This window comes from Peromyscus maniculatus, chromosome 18 (genome assembly GCF_049852395.1).
Source record: "Peromyscus maniculatus bairdii isolate BWxNUB_F1_BW_parent chromosome 18, HU_Pman_BW_mat_3.1, whole genome shotgun sequence".
In the NCBI taxonomy this organism is placed as follows: domain Eukaryota; kingdom Metazoa; phylum Chordata; class Mammalia; order Rodentia; family Cricetidae; genus Peromyscus; species Peromyscus maniculatus.
The window spans coordinates 44,085,713-44,105,997 of NC_134869.1; the positions used below are offsets into that span (position 1 = coordinate 44,085,713).

Consider the following 20,285-nt stretch of genomic DNA (forward strand, 5'->3'; position numbering starts at 1 on the left):
GGCTATCCCTTGCTGTACATCTCATTTCTCAACCACGCTGCAGAACATACCAGTCCATGAGCATTCGGGGCTATGTACCTATTTGAGGGGCTCTGTCTTCCGAGAACGTTTCACGCCTTCTGAATGCTTCAAGAATGTTGGTCTATCTAGTTAAAACGTACTCAGGCTATAACATATAATTTAAACATCACCTCCACACTTTTTTTTTGTCTGTGTATGTGTGTTTATGTTTGCATGAGTGTGTGTGTGTGTGTGTGTGTGTGTGTGTGTGTGTGTGTGTGTGTGTATGTACATGTATGTGTGGAGGCCAGGGATCAACATTAGGTGTCTTTCTTAATCTCTTATCTTTTGACACAGGGTCTGTCATTGAGCCTGGAGCTCATAGATTTGACTAGATCAGCGGGACAGTGAGCCACAGAGATTCTCCTGCTTCCTCTTCCATTGTGCTGGGGTTACAGGAGTTTGCTACTATGGTGAACTGTTTGTGTGGATGCTTGGGATCCAAATCGGGTCCTTACGTTTATTCAGCCAGTACTTTACCAACTGAGCAAAGTACCCCTAGCCCATTTCTTTCAGGGTTTTAGAAAATAATTCAAATATATGAAATACAATGGATCCAGTTGGAATCCTGCTAAATTCCCTCTCCACCCATCGCCCTTACAGGAGCAGATATTTTCTTCCAGAACGCCATCTTACAAAACATAAAGCATTTAATTGTAGAGATAAAACTCTCAGAGCACCATGATGGTGCCAAATTCTGGAAGCCCCTTCAGAGAGACCGTGGATGTCTCTGCTCTTAATATATACCAGCGTGATAATGGAGATGTCATAAAATAAATATGGTATTTAATAACATAGATGGTGAATGCTTACAGTTCTGTATTTTAGCCAGTCCTAGAAGCCCCATAACTATGAAAAGAAAAAGTGAACAAAGGAGAAGGGGTTAGCTGGCCCTAGACATCTGTCTGAGATTTAGGCACCAGCCTCCAAAGAACGTTTTGGTGCATGAATTCACAATTAAACACACACAGATTGTAAACGCTGTGGAACAGCCCCCCCCCCCCCCCCCCCCCGCACTCCTGTTTTACATCGCATGCTTCACAGCCTCGGAACAACTGGGCCCCAGCTGCTGCAAGGGGAAAGAGTCATTTTTTCACGGCATCCGAGACCCACACGGCATTCCAGACCCTCCACCTTCTCTCCTAGAGGTCTGCATTTTGCACTGGGACATCCTAGATTACGGGAGTGTGGTGAAGACATCACAAGAGAAAGACCAGGTGGGCACTTAGGGGTCTTTTCAGAGACCCCGGGATTGAGTTTCAGCGGCAGAGCCCTTGTTCGGACGAGGTCAGGTGCATTCTGGGTGGAGGAGCTGCACGCGGGAGCTCCTGTTCGTTACTGCACCCCGCCCCCCATGCCTTCACGGCCTCTGGTTCCCAGCTGTGACTCTGCTGGGGTCCTGGGCTTTCCCCAGCCATCCCTCAAGGTCCCCTATGTGAGGGGAGCCAGGCTCTACCGGGACTTCATGACACTGGAGTTGGCTTCTGGAAAAAGGAAGTGGGAAGAGGGATGGAGAGTTCAGCTTTGGGGTGACTTTGAAGTGGATACCTTCCCGGATTCCTGACTGCCTCCCTGATCTTGCCATTAAAGGGTTCTCTTTGCTCCACCTGCTCAGGCTGTCCCCTTCTGTATAATGCTTCTCACCCCAGGGCTCCATGAATCCTGTCTTCAAACATACCTATGCTCCGAAACTACCCTCCCATTCTTCCTAGGAAGCCACATCTGTTAGTGCTGGAGAAGACATAACGGGTCATGTTGTCAACCCACTAAAGTTTCACACCTAAGAAACCATTTATGTTTTTGATTTCCTTATGAGGTTAACAATAATGTAGCCATGAATTACAAATTCATCAGAAGGTTTTTTTTTTTTTTTAAATCAGATTAATGTCCCATTGATCAAAAAATTTCCCACATCTATTAAGATGGTTATGAGATATTTCTTTAATTCACGAATGTTACAAATTATATTTATGCATCTTCTAAAATGAAATGGCTCTTGCATACAGGGAAGGCTCTAACTTTATAAAATATTAGAAGATGATGTGAGGATCTTGCTCGTTATATTGTGCACAATGTAGCTGTTGAGAAGCTGGGTACCAGCCTTTCTTGTTCTGTTTTGTAAGATGAGGACTTTTCTCTGCTTTGGACATGCTGAATGTTTTTTAGAAGTGAGATTGTTCTGTCATCCCTGGCATTGAAGAACAGACTGGTCCTACTCTGGGCCACTCTGGGTATGGCTGTAGCTGTCAAGCTGTTCCTACCTCCAAGTGATCCCATTTTACGAGGCAAACATTTTGACTGAGATTACTGAGTCAAGTAAGTGCCAAGAGAAAATGACTCTCCATCTTGTGTATAGATGTGAACGACCACTGTCTGCCAGTGCAGCAGGAGGCACACACTGATAATAACTTGCGTGTGCCAATAAATAATTATATCTATGATTATATAAATGCTCTGAGAAACACCAGGGCTATAAGCTTATCAGTCACACCAGATGTGACTCCCCTTACCTGGAGCACCCTAAGACTGAGACATGGCGGACAAACTCATCCATCACCTTGTCACTCACTATGAATCCGGCCTGGGAAGATGTCCATAGTGGAGGACCTCTGCCTCCGTCACCATGTCTCTGGCCCTTGACAGGAATCCCGCTTCATCATGCCATGGGCACTCCAAACAGTTCTTCACCCACTCTTCATAAAACTTCGGAGACTCGGGACTCACCAGTCTGTCAGCGCTCTGCCGTCAGCTTGGTTGGACCTCTCTGAACTCTGCATCCCTTTAACACGTTCTGAGCCGTCTGACTGCTCCTTTATTTCACTGTCGTATATTTTATATCTCCTACTTCTCGATGGTGTGCCATTTCCTCACAGGTATAGCAACTTTTTAAATGAGAGCGTCATCCTTACAGCCTTTGGCGGGAACTCTCCCTCCAAGACTCTCACGGTCAGAGACCAGATGTGGGCAGCTGTGGAGGGGCAGTGGCCTGGGACTACTCATTTTTAACCTAGTGTCCTCAGCTCCTCCACGTAGAGTTTCTGTCTGGCTCTGACTTCACTGTGAGGACACCAGCCTGAAGGGACTTTGTCCTATGCAGAGGTAATGATGGTGGGGGAAAGCAGAGGCCTTCAAATCCAACCTCATTTGCCCTTTCACGGCTCTGCCAAAGCTACTCTACCTCTCAAGCACTGGTTAAAGGCAGTGGTACTCCCCTCTGCCAGGTCTATAGAGGTTTTCCATGTGTTACTCTCAAAATATTCGTTCTTAGAGGACAGGACCCGCAGACGGGCTAGCACGTTGGCTCGCTGACTAATTTTTGCACAGCTTTGATGTCTAACTCCAAATGGGGCTTCCCAGAGTTGAAAAGGGCCCTAGGCTGACCTTCAAAAGCTACTTCTATAATAAAAATGAAAAAAAAATGACTAAGAAGATTTCACTACTATTGTGTGTATATGTGTGTGTATACCTGCTTGTGTGTGTGCAGGTGTGTAGGCCAGATAAAGACAGTTTTTCAGTCACAATATCAGTTAAGTTTTATTGCTGTGATAAAACATAATGAGGAACGAGTTTCTTTCCTGGCTTATGGTTCCAGAGGAAGAGTCCATATGGGCAGAGAAGGCACCAGGTAGCCAGAACAGGAAGCCAAGAGACTGCATCTTCTGAGAGGATCAGGCAAAAATTATGACAGCCTGCCCAAATAACTCAGTTAAGAATTAGGCCTCGATTCTTGCCTCTTGAAATTGAGCGGGCTGTTTCTGAGGAAGCCACAAATGAACAATCAATCTCCAACACCCAGACAACAAGGACAAGGAGGCCTGGAACATGTGGTCCAGGCCTCAGCCATAAAGAGCTCCAGGTGATAACCAAATAAAGACAAAGCCTAGGACTTGTCCAGGCTTGCCCCCAAATGGGAAAACTGTAGCCCTGACCAGCCCTTAATGAGATCTAGCCACTTAGAACTTACTAACACGATTGCACTTGCTTAAGCCAATCATATCTATAGTGACCTAACTGCTGTAGGACCTACTGATGGACATGCTTAAATGGATCCCACACGTCCCTCTCAGAGTTTTCGCCATCTTGCCTTTGTGTGGGATGTCAGGCCCCAGCATGCTGGAATAATAAACGCTCTTGTTGATTGCATACTTGGATGGTGGTCTTTTGTGGGACTTCTCCAGGACCCTTAACATTTTAACTGTCAGCACAAAGTAGAGAAAATGAACTGGAATTGGAGCAAGGCTGCCAGCTCTCAAAGCCACCTCCCCCTTGCTGTGATAGACTTCCTCCAGCAAGGCTTCACCTCTTAAAGGCTTCACAACCTTCCCAAACAGCGCCACCTACTGGGGAACCAAGAGTTCAAACTCATGAGCCTATGGGGGACATTTCTCATCCAAACTGCCACGGTTGCTGTCCACTTCGTTTGCTCTCTCACTGGCTCGGGGCTCACCAAGTAGGCTAGGCTAACCGGCCAGTGAGCCCCAGGGATCTGTCTTTGCTTCCCCGGCACCAGGGTTATGAGTATGGTGGTGCCATCACACCTGGCTCTATTATGGGTTCTAGACATTGAACTCGGGTCCTCACACTCATGCAGGGAGATCGCTTGACTTGCCAAGTTGTCACCTCAGCCATAGACCTTAAACGTTTTCTTTTGGATGTAACAAACACGGAGATTCCAGTTTACAGTTAAGCTGGAGACCAAATAGCCAGTCTACGGGGGAGCCTGTTCTCTATCTGAGGTCTCTTCTTTTCCTTATCCATGACAGCCCTGTACCAGTCTGGTGAGAGGCTGGTATTCAGCCACACAATCAAGTCATCTGGATCTTCTTCTTTTTTTTTTAAATTTTTTTTTATTTATTTTTTTTATTTTTCGAGACAGGGTTTCTCTGTGTAGTTTTGCGCCTTTCCTGGGACTCACTTGGTAGCCCAGGCTGGCCTCGAACTCACAGAGATCCGCCTGCCTCTGCCTCCCGAGCGCTGGGATTAAAGGCATGCGCTGCCACCGCCCGGCCCTGGATCTTCTTCTTTATTGAGCTTTATTTGGTAGCACTTTAAAGAGAAACAGAGGCTCTCTATTTGTTACAGCTTCTTGGGGGGGGGGCTCCAAATGTTACAAGAAAAGGATGTAAATGAAGGCAGTTAGTTTGGACCTAAATTTGCAACCCCCCCCATCCACATTTTTCTTTATCCATTGTCAATTCCCTTAACCAAGGCCTTTCCTTGGTCTTTCTCTTTCATCTAGAAGTTATTTCTGCCTGAGGCCCAGCCATTGACTATTGGTTCTTGAAGCTTCTGGCAGAGTCCTTAGTCAGCATTGATTTAGTGTGGCAGGTCACTGCATTTCCCAGGAGGCTAGCGACCTCATGCTAGCTCCCATCCAAATGACCTAACTCATAGACCTTTCCTGGATTTTCAGTGAATGTTTTGGCCTCTAAACAAGTTCAGTTATCCAAAGACGGAAAGTTTAAAAAACAAGCAAACTGCCAAGTATGGTGGCGCACACCTTTCATCCCAGCACTTGGGAGGCAGAGGCTGGTGGATCTCTGGGTTCAAGGCCAGTCTGGGCTACAAAATGAGTCCCAGGACAGCCAGAGTGGTTCCATAGAGAAACCTTGTCTCAGAATGAACAAACAAAAACAAAACAAAACCCAACCAAACAAACCAAAACATCAACACTGGTAAGTTTTAAAATGGCAATTGTACATTCTAGATCTGCATGGCCAGTTCGTGATTTCTGTGCCTTACGTTCTATACCAGTGACAGATCTGAGGCTTAGGGAAGCTGTGACAAGTCCCAGATGTATGTGCTAGAGAGTGATGTCTGGAGCGGTCAGATTCTTTTTTTAATCAAGGTTTTCTATGAGTAAAGGTCAAAACACTTAATGTGGAAGGTACATCTAATTCTCCAGAAGATGAGAAAAATGCAAACCACTTTATAATCTCAAAGCTGCTGACCATGGACACTATACCTTGTTTGTTTGCTAATAAAAGAAAAAGAAAAAAAAGGCTTGGGGAATTTAGGGGGGGGGGAAAGATGTGTTCCTTAGTCTCTTAACATATCTAAATATTTCAAACATGAAATTTTAATAGGCAAATAACTTTTACATACTTTGTTTTCTATTTATGTACTTAAACAATGTTTTTATGCCTGTCCTAAATGTTTATCTTTATCCACAAATTTAAATTTCTCTCTTTAAAAATTTACCAACCTGGATATCCATGGTTCCAGAACTTTCTTTCTTTATCACTACTCCTTTATTTTAGCATTTTTAATTTAGGAAAACACTCTGATAAAAGCAGTTTAAACTGCCTTTGGACCATGCACTGGTGTTTCTGCTTGGCCACGTGGGTCTCTTTAAGGGCCCACGTGTGGAATGGTGGGAAAGGCTTTGTGTGTGTAAAGATGTCACAGGTCCAGATGCATGAGTTACAGAGAGCCACAGGAGGAGGGGCTTCGTGGCGGGATTCTCCAGTCAACACACTAATGACATTTGGGGCCAGACAGCTGTTTGGGGAAGGGGCTGTCCTGTGTTTGGGCACACCGTGGGGTGTTTAGTTGACAGTATCCCTGGCTCCACTCAGAGATCAACAGACGCTCCAGTTAGAGCAACCAACAACATCTGCCCACTGTCCTCGTGGGTGTGGGCGTGTACATGCATTTCCTGCGCGTGTGCTGAGGGAAGTGGTGCAAGGTTTTTGAAAGCGTGGGAAAAGCATCCTAAGGTCTCTTTTCCATGTTTCACCGCGTCTCTTTTCCAGTGACTTAACTTTCATGAGTATCAGGTTTTTTTTTTTTTTTTTTTTTTTTTTTTTTTATGCGAAAATGAAAGTTCAATCATAGCAAAACAGCACAGGTTTCTCTGAGAACTAAAGCAGGTGAAATTTCATATAATATGGCTGTCAGTCATTGTGAATGTTTCTCCAGTTCTGAATTATCACTACACGGCAGTGTGACAATTGTGTTATTAAGTGTGTGGTAAAAACCTCTGCAGACATGTTGCAGCTTCATTATTCGGATGGCTGTGTTCTCAGGACTTCAAATCACGTGAGGAGATAAAGTGAAGAAGACTCCATTGTGAGAGGGACACCTTGTGAGCGGTCAGAAGGTAGACGTGACCTCAGACTCCATCCAGGAGACCGTCAAGCAGTTTTAAATCCAGGTGTGTGCCAACATGTGTAGATAGCAGGGAAGGGCGTCCTTGAAGACAAGGAGCGTGGTGGGGTACTGGTTTGGGGATAGGTCTTCCTGCTCTGAAAACCCAGAAACTCATTCTTAACGAAGACAACCATTCTACAAACTTTCCCACAGCTGATTTTCCAGTCAACATATTTGGGAGGAATTATTATAAATATTTTATCAGTGTATGGAGCAAAATCTAGGAAATTTGAAACGTTCTTAGAATCGCAGGCCTGTGACAGGCTGAAGAGGCATTTGTGACTTAAGTAGTCTTTTGTCACTGTGCCCTGCAACCTACCCCTCTAATCCTTATTAGGGGCCATCAGACCCCAAGTGGCTACTTGGGCAAATAGAAATGCACATGAGACTGATTTGAATATAAGAAGGTAAGCTTACTAATCTGCAGTGAGAAAGAACTTCACAGGAATAGACCTTTGTTCCTTATCAGATCGTAAAGTTACTCAAAATCAAAAGGGATTTTAGTTCATCTCAGGAGAAAAGCCTTAAGCATTTCTCCAGAGGATCCTGCCTCAAGAGGCAGTTAACCTAATAGTACCACATGAGCTTTGTTTAGGGGACTTGACCAGTTTTTTTTTTTTTTTTTTTTTTTTTTTTTTTTTTTTTTTTTTTTTACCATGGGGAGGCTCTCTAGCTGTTAGGAAAAGGGATTTTGAATGCTTAAAAAATGCATTTCAGATTTCAGATCTCAGGGAGATACATTTATTTTCCAATCCTTGGGAGAAAGTTTCTGTAGTTTTACAGGAGCAATGAGATGGATGAGTAAAGCCTCTATCTATCTATCTATCTATCTATCTATCTATCTATCTATCTATCTATCTATCTATCTATCTATCTACCTACCTACCTACCTACCTACCTATCTATCTATCTATCTATCTATCTATCTATCTATCTATCTATCTATCTATCTATCTATCTATCTATCTATCTTTCTATCTTTCTATCTTTCTATCTTTCTATCTTTCTATCATCTACCTACCTACCTACCTACCTACCTACCTACCTACCTACCTACCTATCTATCTCAATTAAAAAGTGTTTGTAGGTCCAGTTAGATGTCTTGGAGGACAAAGGTACCTGATGCAAAGTCTCTGGAATCCACAATGTTGGAAGGAGAGAACTGACTTCCCCAGGTTGTCCTCTGACTCCCACAATGCATGCCATGGAAGTGTGGGTGGACACTGAAATAAAAAAAGTATAAATGTGAACAATGCTTATATACTACAAAATAAGTTACATAAATGTTTATTCAACTTTGACCAACTAGTCAACAGTGATAGTTTGAGCAAATTTTACGCTAACTGCTGTCTTTTATTTAGAAAAAAAAAAAATTGTGAGAAAAATTATCATCTAGCCCAGGCTAGCTTCACACTCATTGCATAGCCAAGGCTGACCTTGAATTTCTGATCTGCCTGCCTCTGCCTCCTGGGTGCTGGGATTCTATATAGGCACGTGACACCACACTGGTTTCTGTGGTGCTGGAGACCAAACCTAGGGCTTCATGCATGCTCGGCAAGCACTCTGCCAATTAACCTAGTCCCCCAGCTCCCATGTCTATTTTTTAAAGTAAAAAATTCCAGACATCTATTGAGCTTTTATAGTGAGAATAATTTAGCCAGTATGCTCTGGAATAAGCCTGTTAAATATTTATAGCTGGTGTTTTTTTTTTTTTTTTTTTCTATTCTGACTGGTTGGTGACCACATTATACTGGTAAAATTTTAATAGTTCTGGCTTCTGCCAGGTTCTGGGTGCTATACTCAATGCTTTCATGAAAGTAGTCAGCCGCCTCTCAAGATGTTAAATTATATTTTATACTACAGTCCTGATGGCTAAAAACTGGCACATTTGAAAGTTTATTTTCTACTCAGAATCTATTGTATTTTAAATATTAGAAGTCATGTAAGAGGGTTGTTCTTCTACAGCAACTTGGTTGTGCTAAGATGTCCACATAGTTAGCCAGACTCGATTACTATTTCTGAGAGGGTGTCTCCGGAAGAGGTAGCATCCAGATTAGTACACAGAGTAATGCAGATGCCCCTGCCTAGTGTAGGTAGATGTCAGTGATATTGCTGGAGGACCTAATAGAACAAGAAATCAGGGGAAGAGTCTGTTGTGAATTATCTTTCTGTGTGAGCTGAGATACCTGTATTCTTTTGCGCTTGGAACCTACTATTCCTGCTTAACGGGCTTTTAGGTTCAGATGGGAGTGTATGTTACCAACTACCCAGTTGTCAGGCTTCAGACTTGGGACAGTTGGTGTTGTGAGACTTGCTGGCTGACCTACGTAACTTTGTGAATGGATTTCTATATTCAAATCTCCTCTTGTAGATATCTCTATTGCTCTGTAGAGCCCTGAGTAGCACAGTGATATTCATGAATGCATGTATGTATGTGCATGCACGTATGTAAGATATTTATGGGCATATAAAATTCATGATAGATTTAAATAAACCCTAAAGATGAGAGACCCTCCAGAGAGATCCATCTCATCCCTCTGACCACAGCAAGAGAAAGTTTGATATTTTTTTATTTTATGTGGTGACCTACCTCGGTTCAGAATACTTGAGGGGTTGACATCCCCCTAGGAGGCCCATTAAGAATCATTTCTTGACATCTAACTATATTTTATTCAAAGTGAATTCAAAATATGTTGTAGAATTTACATCTTGAGCTCTGCGCGCTGGGAACAAGATTGACATCTGGTTGCACAAGAATTTCCCCCATCAATTTACAATGCAGAAACTGTCATCTAACTTAAATACAGTATTCAGAACAAGAAATCAGCCCGTAAGGATGGTGAGGATGGGCGCACTGTGTATTGGAATTGTTTGACAGCCTTCCAATTTTCTCTGGAGACAAAACAACCTTTCTTACCAGCAAGGAAAGTTCCAGTGGGGACGGTAATAGCCACAGCTATATTTCAAATTAGAGTCGATAGAGATATTTTTCTCAAACCGAACGTAAGGGTATACATTTGCTGATTTGGGTGGACCTCCTTCCCATATTATTTGAATGACTTGATTAGCTTTTCAAAACATGAAAGACAGGTGCAGTCTGGGAAATTGAAATAAGAAACCACAGTGTGAAGGGAACAATACTATTTAAAGTTCCAGAGCTGTCAGTCAGAGGAGAGCACTTCTTCCTCAGCACAGTTTTCTGGGCTGAAGAAGGGATGGTTAGACGAAATGATTCTGGGTGTTCTTATCAACTTTTAATTATTTCATATAAAGATTTATAATGAGGATGTGTGAACACTCTAGAAAAAGGGTTACACCATGTAACACAAATGGCAATATTTGCTTCAGGGAAAACAGTAATAGTTTGAGGTACATCATTCCAGTTTTATTTCTGTGAACTCGGGAGTGCAGGCGCATGCTCATTAGTGTTTGTATTTATGCACGCTTGCTTATTTGTCTGAAGTGACGTTATTCTATAAAATGTGTTTGTTATGGCCTCATTTAAATTCAATGTTCTAAAATCACTGAGTGTCAAGTCACAAAGGACAGGGATCCTGGAGAGAGAGGGGAACCACACCAAGTGAACGTTGGTTGCCATGGCTTCCTGCCTTTGGTGCTCGGTCAGAACCTTAGCTCACGTGTGATGTTGCAGATGTTCATGGAAATATGGCCATGTGCTAGTAGAGAGTGAAGGGGAAATGTTACTCTGCCGAATGGACAAGGCCTTTCTCTGCTTGGCAGGGAGAGCAGAAACATGAAAGGTGTGCCCGAGGCCTTCATAGAGTGCATCTTTTCATGATCAACCTTAAAGAAAAAGGACTGCAAAGAATATTTGCAAAAGCTAGTCAAGGCACAAGAAGACTCATGCGGGAACACTTTCATACCTCTGCTTCAGGAACCGATAGGACAGGGAAATGAGAAAGAAGCGAGATAGAAAGGGTGTGAACGACCCAGTAACGCATTTTCATCTAGCTGGTATTTGCAACGAACAGGTTAAGGGTAACATTCTTCTCAAGTGCTCATGAGGTTTCTATGTCACCGTGGCCAGCGAGGATGGTACCAGGCATTGTCACAGGCAGTGTTTATTGAGTACTGACTGTGCCTCAGGCATTGGGTCGTGGCGGTGTGGTCTATGAGTTAGTGTAAATACAGTTAGTAAAGAGACTAACTTCTAGAGGCCTCATAGCACCACGGTTTAAAACATTTAGAGAAAATGTTCCATTTTTTTGTTCTCTTTTTGCAGCAATTGTATGAAAATCTGGCATCGAATGTCTTCCACGTTCTTAAGCAAATGGTCCTTTCCCCATTGGCTACTTTATATTTTACTCCATGCTCTTCTGTGTTCAGCTTCCTTATGTCTCTGTGGACAGGAGTGATTTTTATCTCATCTGTTTTGGCTCTTGTACTTCTTAGCTAATAATCACCAGAGTAGAAGAGACCTACTGTGAGCACACTTGTTTTTTATCTTGTCTCTGGTGAAATGCCTGTGGTTCACCTCTAAACACTTCAAGGGTCCTATCTGGGCCAGCTGCTTTTCTTGGTGCCATGGATTTAGCATCGTACATGCATTGAGCATGCCCAAATCCATGCCTTCATAGGTACATATGGACAGTATCTACTCAGCGATCACTGTAGACAGCTGGATGTCTGTCCGGCGCATCAGCCCTAGCATCCCAATGAAATGCTCGGTACCCACTTCTGGCCCTATGCCTCAAATCTTTTCTCTTCTGCTCCACTCCGTCTTCACTAGAGGAAACCAACCAGCGCACATCCAGATTCTCTGCCCAAAGACCCAGGGGCCATTTTTGTCTCTCTTGTCACATCCCACGTAGATTTATTGCTCAGAGAGCAAATGCTGGGCCTGGCTGATCGAAGAGGAAAGTTGCATGTCGTTCAGAAATCTGGAGGCTGCATTTAGAAAGAAAGAAAATGAAGAACGCAGAGAGTTTCATGCTGCAAGAAGGGAGTCCATTCCTTATATCGTGAAGATCATTTGTGTCCACTATTTACCGCATGGCCATCCAAACACTGAATATCAATCAAGCACCCTGAGGTGAGCCGGTGTGTTCCCAGGCACTTCCCACCAGGGTGGCTGCCTCCCCATGGGCCCTGAGTCAATGGAACAAGCAAACACAAACTGAGACCCCAGAAACCACAAGCCGAAATCTGATTTCCCTCTTTTAATTGACATTCTCGGGTATTTTGTCCCAGCCATGGAAAGCCGCCGCCGCCGCCGCTGGGCTAGATCTTGAACGTAGAAGTCATGGATTTGCTCCATCCTGCAGGCCTCTCTCTTCTGCTCTAGTTTGTGCTGCTGGTCAGCTGTGGGTCTGGAACCGCCTTTCCTAGTTTTGTGGGAAAATTCTTTACGTCCTTCCCATGTTAGGATTCTTACTTTCCAAACTCCGTCACCATTTTTCATTTTGGCGGTGTATATTTTAATATCCTCTTAAATTTAGTGCATGAAAGACTTTCTTTCTTTTTTCTTTTCTTTTTTTTTTGTTTTTTGAGACAGGGTTTCTCTGTGTAGCTTTGCGCCTTTTCTGGAACTTGCTTTGTAGACCAGGCTGGCCTTGAACTCACAAAGATCCGCTTGCCTCTGCCTCCCAAGTGCTGGGATTAAAGGCGTGTGCCACCACCACCCGGCATGAAAGACTTTCTATCTATCTATCTATCTATCTATCTATCTATCTATCTATCTATCTATCTATCTATCTATCTATCTATCATCTATCTATCTATCTATCTATCTATCTATCTATCTATCTATCTATCTATCTATCTATCTATCTATCATCTATCTATCTATCTACCTACACCTATCTATCTATCTATCTATCTATCTATCTATCTATCTATCTATCTATCTATCTATCTATCTATCTATCCTAAAGAAGTAGGATCTAATGCCAGTGGAGGAATGGACTTGCCAGCAAGAGTAAGGACAAGCGGGCAAAGAGCAAACACATCCTTCTTCCGTGTCTTTTGTTTAGGCTGCCACCTGTATAGACAGCTAGATACTTAGGATAAATAAGTGAGAGAAAGATAGGTGATAATAGACAGACAGACAGACAGATAGGCAGGTCATTTATGGGCAAACTTCTCTGATGCTTCTTTAAATTAGCTTCCATGTATATATGTTCCAAGTTTCTGAAGTATTTTCTTGTTCTCTGATACTTCTTTCTACAGTATTTTTTCTACTAGTAGAAAAAATATTTTCTATTATTTAGCTGAAACTATGCATTATATATACTTTAAAACAATTTTTCTTTTTCCTGAATTGTTTCTTAATCAATCCTCTCCCCCCAATATTTTATTTTTCTGTGTTACTATAATAGAATTTCTTTAACTTTGGACTATTTGTGTCTGAGATATCTCATCCTCACCTTAATGCTGTGTTGGTCATTATTGTGTGTTAGTCCTCCAACAGTACCTGGCATGAAGGGTTAAAAATATTTGTTTCATAGGCGTAGAAACCTTATGATTGAAAAATGTTTAATAACATTCCCATACTATATAACTGACCCAGTTAGCACATAGGATTTTGTGTCTTCAGGTCTATTCACAGGGGCATCCAGTCATCATTGCGATTAGGTTTGGAACATTTTCGTCATCCCCAAAAGAAATTCTGCTCCCATTAGGCACTCACCTACCCACCTACCTCCCCCAGCCTAGGACAACTATTCGATTGGACTATTCTGGGTATTTCATACACATGAAATTAGATCATATTTAAAACTTGCTTCTTTTATTTAACATGACATTTTTGCCTTGTTTTGTTTTTTTTTCTTTTTGAGACAGGATCTCACTATATAGCTCTGGCTATCTCAGAATTCACTTTGTAGCCCAGGCTGGCCTCGAGGTCACAGAGATCCACCTGCTTCTGCCTCCTGAGTGCTGGGGTTAAACGTGTGTGCCATCATACCTGGATTGTTTAACAAAACACTTTCAAAGTTCGTGTAAGTTGTGGCATGAATTAGTACTTCATTCCTTTGTACGTGTGTGCGCGCGCGCGCGTGCAAGTACATGTACAGAGGCCAGAGGTCAAGCCTAGGTGTTGTTCCTCAGGTGATATCTGCCTTGTTTTTTTTTGTTTTGTTTTTGTTTTTTTTTTTTTTTTTTTTGAGATGAAATAAGTCTTTTCCCGGCTTGGAACCTCTCAGGAGGCTAGACCAGTGTTAGGACTGCAAGCGTGTGCCCCTACACCTGGCTTTTCACATGGGTCTGGAGACCGAACTCAGGTTCTCAGAAGTACTTACCGACTGGGATATCTCCTCCGCCCCGCAGGTCACTCTTTTTATAATGGCCTTATAATGTTCCATCGCACAACTATCTTACATTCCATTTATCCTTTTACTATTAAGTGATGGAAATTTGGCTCATTTCCACTTTTTGGCTGTGATGTTGCTGAATATGTTTTTGTACAGATATGATTTGATTCCCCTTGGGGATTTACCCAGTGGAATAATTGCTGGGCCACCTAGTTGCTTTATGCTCAAAATTTCTTGGAACCGTGACTTTTTCCCAAAGCAGTCTGACCATTTCGTGTCTCTACCAATCACACGTGAGGGTTCACGTTTCTCCGTAATCTCTTTTTCCATGCTTGTTACTGTTTGTCTTTTGGGCTGTAGCCATGCTTGCAGATGTAGAGTGGTTTCTCATTGTGGAAATGTGTCTCTTGGTGTGCATTTGCACGTGTGTGTGTGTGTGCGCGCACACATACACAACCAGAGGTTGACTTTAGTTATCTTCGTGTATTGCTCTTTGTCTCACTGAATCTGGAGCTTGCTAAATTGGCTTTCCAGCAAGCCGTGGGGGATCTGTCTGCCTCTGTCCTCTTCCCCGCTGTGGTAGGAATTCCAGATGTGTGTCACCTTGCTGTGAGTGTGGGGATTCACACTCAAGCTCTCATGCCTGTGCAGCAAACATTTTACCCACTGAAGCCTCTCTCCAGCCTGGCTTGTGTGTTAATCTACATATGCATTGCTAGTCCTTGCTGCCTGCTGTGACCTGGAAGACTGGAGAAGATGGCTCCTTTAGAGATGGCAAACACAAAGCATCTGGTGGCAGCTGCTTTGTGTGTGTGTGTGTGTGTGTGTGTGTGGTGTGTAGTGTGTGTGTGTGTGTGTGTGTGTCTGAACATATATGGGTCTGTATGCCAGGGTGGAGGCCAGAGGTCAACCCAGCTAATCTTCTGAGGCAGGGTCTCTCACTGGGACTCCGGGCTGGCTGATGCAGTGAGGTGAGCTGACCGCAGCCATCCTCCTGTCTCTGCCTCCTCATCACCACGACTGCGATCGCACGCCACCACACCTGGATTTTTACTTGGGTACCAAGGATCGAATTCTGGGCCTCGGGTTTGTGTGGCACAGGCTTCATCACCGGAGGCATCGCCTCAGCCCCGCCCGTGGAGGCTTGGTGAGCTTTCAGCCTGGTGGCACTCAGCTCCTCCTGACGGAGTGAGTACTGACTAAACTTGCTTTTCATTAGGAAACCAACATTTTTATAACTCTGGTTCCCTTTGTAACTATTATGGAAATTGTAACTCTGAAAACTGCTAATTATAAAAATTGCGAAGCTGTGGCATTTTACCACATCTCCTGTGATATCTTCTGGCATCGCAATTTCATCGTGACTCCGATGGGTCTCCGGGAGTTCACTTGGCTCCAACCCGTCGATTCTTAGCGTCTATGTGGAAAATACACTTCAAGTGCAACTCACTGGTTTACAAGATATTGAACACAATTTACCCGTAAACACAGAGCATCATATGGTGTCAGGAGGAAGCCAGTCTGTCTGGCCTGTGGTCTGTTAGCACCAACAGGAAGGATAATCTGTGAATGACATTTTACTCAGCGAATTTCAGCCTGAAGTCTCTGTGGTGCAGCAAAAAGAGGGTTGGTGAGGAGAGACGTGATGTTGAGTCCCATCATCCTTTCCGGAAAGTGCAAGGGCTGCATGAGAGGATTTCAAAGACCTCTTCCAGCTTTAACAGGCTGTACGATATAAGGACCAAGGTCCCTATATTAAGTTTTGATTTTTCGTTCCAAGTTAAGATCTTTTGTTTTAATAATTGATTTTTTTTCTACTCCTCAAACAGATTTATAAAAACAGTATGGAAGGTAAAACTTGACTCTGGCTGGGTCTCCGGCACAGCCCAGCAAAGCATGGGTGAGCTGTTTGAGGCTTTCCTCTCATCTGATCATCGGCCATAGTTGCCCCGCTCAGCTTTCTCCTTTATGTCTCTGGGTGGGCTGCTGGCCAACAGAGTGAAGCCCATGTGAATAATTTTCCCTGGTTGCTTTTCTATGGTATAATACAATAAGCAGTCCTTTCCTGTGGATGGAATCGTGGGTGTATTTGCTTCATCTGGGAATGGAAGGCGAGGGATGCTAATAAAGTGGACCCCTTATTTGTACTCACAGGCTGGAGTCCTGGGGAAGAGCAGGGCGGCCGTTCTTCTGATGCAGTGGTGTTTTCTGGTTCCCGTTGGAAACTTTCCCTTGACTATGTGACCTCTGTTGCAGGAGCTCCTGGGATGTTTTTAGCCACCTGCCCCTGTCCTCCTATGCCAGGCTAAGAGGATTAGCATTAAGGTGGTTTTCTGGTCTGCAGCTGTGTGTTCTGAAGCTACTAATTGTACTTTACTTCACCCCCGAGGGAGTGCCTGGTCTTTTGGCTTGGCAAATGACAGTGAATTTGTCAGAATGTCTGGATGCTCATGTAAACAAGACTAAAGCTCTGTCTCTACACTGATAAGAGTCCCCGAAGAAGGTGGCATTCAGCAGAACATGAGACTCTTGGGAGAAATGCCTGCTGGTGACCATTTGTATGTTGGTGTTTTAAGCGAGGGTAATTCTGTGCTTGGGACAGAGGCAGTGTGTTTGAATTTCCACAATTCTTAAGGCATTAAAACATTCTAAAGTGATTTAGCTCTGGGCATTTTTAAAAGAAGCTAAGACACAGTAGGGTTCTTAGTAGAGGCACTGGAGGCCCCCATTGTCACAGTGGGAGGGACCTGGGAGACTGAAGGGGACAGAAGCCTGCAAGGGTCAATTAAAGGACAACACGGCACCGGACTGGGTATCTGGAATGAGGAAAGATGATGAACACCGGATGTCCAGGAAAGTACCAGCAAGTAGCTCATATACAAAAATAATGATGTAATCCACAATTATGCAACTAGGAATCATGTGACAAAATGCCACCTTTGTGTGAGTCTATACAACTATACCTCTAAAACTAGACGAGGCATTTGTGTGTGTGTGTGTTCTAGTGTGCGCCCGCCTGCGTGCTGGTGTGAACAAACTGTGTCACATCTACCTACAGTGCCTCACACAGTCCTCAACCTCTGTGCTTCCCGCGACTCTCCTTTGGTTTGGCATTTGGACTTCTCATCAGTGTGGCCCATCCATAGCTGGGCCTATTCACATTCATGACTCCAGGACCCACGGTCTCTGTTCTAAACAGAATTATTGTTCCCATCAAGGTGAATGTTCTCGTCCTGGGAGCCTCTGTCCCATATCAATGACCCCTGTGACTGCTTATCTCTGGAACCAGCAGCATGTCTGCTCTTGACAGTGTTCTTCAGCCTCTCTCTCTCTATCCATGGGTTTCAGTCCCATGACATCTCTCTCTCTCTCTCTCTCTCTCTCTCTCTCTCTCTCTCTCTCTCTCTCTCTCTCTCTCTCTCTCTCTGTGTGTGTGTGGGGGAGATAAATAATGTAAAACCATGTCTTTAGTTTGATATAGGAAATGCACTGACCTTATCACACGTAAAAAGGGTACCAGAGAATGGTACATAAATGTGGCCATTTCTTTTTGAAAAAACAAAACAAAACAAAAAAAAAAACCGGCACCTAAGTTAGGTTGCCATAGATACACAATAAAAGGCGGAACATGGAGCCTTAGAACAGGAAGGGTCTTGTGTGAGGCACAGAAGTACTCGAGGCCAGAGAGGCTATGAAAGGAGTGTAGAATTCCTCATCTTGTCCCTAGAGAGGGGAGCCCATTTGCCTCGCCACCAGCCGTCACCAAGAACATGAAACAATGCCTGAATCTCCCTCAGTCCCTAGGTCCTTGTTTGAGAAACAGCAGAGGAGCCTGTGAGAGGAGCGGGAAGGCGGACGGACGCCCTGTGTGCGTCGCTGTTCTGAGAGCACATGAAGGAACTGGGGGGAGAAAGCACTCGACAGCATTGCTTTGCCTTGCGGCCCTAGCGTGGGCAGAGCACAGAGGATCTGTGACCTGTGTCCTTCTCTGTGTGGGCTCAGCAGTCAGTCAAGTACCTCAGAAACCAAGTTGTTCCAAACAGCTAAACCCGACTGCTCCTCCCAGGAAGGATTAATGCTGCTCTATCAGGACTATGGCTAGTTCTAGAGATACTATTATTGTTGTTGTTGTTGTTATTTAAATTAAACCTGTCCCTAGAATTTCTCTGGCTTCTGCAGAGTGCTTATTCTTGGATGGACATCTACCATGGCGATACTTAGTGTTATGAGGTCTCCACCGAGCTGGGCAGACAGATGCCAACGCCATGTTCTCAAACATCCACTTGTTCTTTATAAAGCACCCAGCCCTGTGTATTTTGTTGCAGTCACAGAAGATAGACTGACATGGGAGAATTTGTGGCTCCCGTTCTCTGAATGCAGTAGAAGGTTGGGTACTTGGTCTTTATTTCCATTTCAAGTTCTGGCTGATAATAGAATCCTCCAGAGGGTCCCCTGGGCTAAGTTCTTTGTCTAGTACGATTTCATTTATTCCTCCCAACGTCTCCACACAGTAGGTGCTCTGAGTCTCCCCTCTTGAAGGTAAGAACGTGGACAAGGACAGTTGGGACTTGCTGAGGGATCATACTGCCCGTGGCTGTATATTCTAACTGGCATCTGTCGGACTTGAAACCATGTTAAATCACTACTGTGCATGCTGCCTGTGAGGACATCGGGTCCCCAGGAAGCCTGTAGTAATTTCCTTCCCTTCCAGTTAGCCCTTACCTTCTGCAGGGGAGTGTGCGGCGGGACACAGAATGGCTGGGTGAGCAGATGTCTCCCCATCTTCAGAATCCACCGGTCACCCCCATTAGCAGGTCCCCGGCCACCAGCACTTCTTTTATTGCTCTCTAATTTCTTTATTGCTCTGTTGCTCTGGGTGTTGAACGGAACTTCAAATTTGGGGCAAAAGCTAACAAGAGGAGAGAGAATGGGAGGGTTGGTCAGTGGAGACAAGAACATAATCACATTTGGGAGGGTGGTGCACATCTTTAATCCCAGCCCTCAGGAGGCAGAGGCAAGAGGATCTCTGTGAGTTCAAGTCCAGCCTGGTCTACAAAGGGAGTTCCAGGACAGCCAGGGATTCACCAAGAAACCTTGTCTTTTATCAATGGCTTTGTTATTGCCTGGACTCTCAGGGTTTTTTATTTTTTTGGACAAGGTGTTTGGGAGAGGTATCATGATCCCTCCTGGAGCGTCTGGGTGTGTTTATTTTTTCCTTCTGTCTTAACAGTCTTGTTGCTAGGAAGGCCACATGGTGTAGTGAAATGACTGTGGTCTTTAGTATCAGACGAAATGTCAGCTCCAATTCAGTCAGGTCAGAATGTCCTTTGGGCCTTTGTAAGGTGGAGAGGGATGAAGTCATTGCATGTGGCTATGTGACGGCATAATTTTAAAAACTGACCAACAAACTCTAGCCAGTCCTGTTACATGTGAATTTCTTTCTTCCTAATTGGAACTAATATCTCATTTCAACGTGAGAAATTAGAGCTGGAGAGATGGCTCAGTGGTTAAGAGCACTGGCTGCTCTTCCCAAGGACCTGGGTTCAATTCCCAGCACCCACATGATGGCTCACAACTGTTGTAACTCCAGCTCTAGGGGATCTGATACCCTCTTCTGGTTTCTGTGGGCCAGGCACAAATGTGATATGTAGATTTGCATGTAGACAGAGCACCCATACACATAAACCAAAACATTAATGTATGTGAGAAATTCACCTGGTACAACCTAAGGCAGAACCATTAAAAATGATCCTGCTGTTTTAAAATGGTATCTAACTTTTCTTATTGATAAACATATAAATG

General features: G+C 44.0%; 1 long non-coding RNA gene across 3 annotated transcripts in view; it reads right to left on the bottom strand.

Annotated features, from left to right (window-relative positions):
• The window catches only part of LOC143269189 (uncharacterized), a 38,795-nt gene extending 20,762 nt beyond the window's left edge, over positions 1 to 18,033 (bottom strand). The window contains exons 1-5 of one of the 3 annotated variants that reach the window (XR_013045592.1): positions 17,978 to 18,033; positions 16,636 to 16,788; positions 11,909 to 12,120; positions 8,332 to 8,435; positions 7,151 to 7,254 (exon numbers count right to left, since the gene is read on the bottom strand). This is a non-coding gene — a long non-coding RNA (uncharacterized LOC143269189). Of the gene's footprint in view, positions 1 to 7,150; positions 7,308 to 8,331; positions 8,436 to 11,908; positions 12,121 to 16,635; positions 16,789 to 17,977 lie in introns of those variants that run through there. The other 2 variants (XR_013045591.1, XR_013045590.1) reach the window with 2 other exon arrangements.
• Positions 18,034 to 20,285: the final 2,252 nt, after the last annotated feature.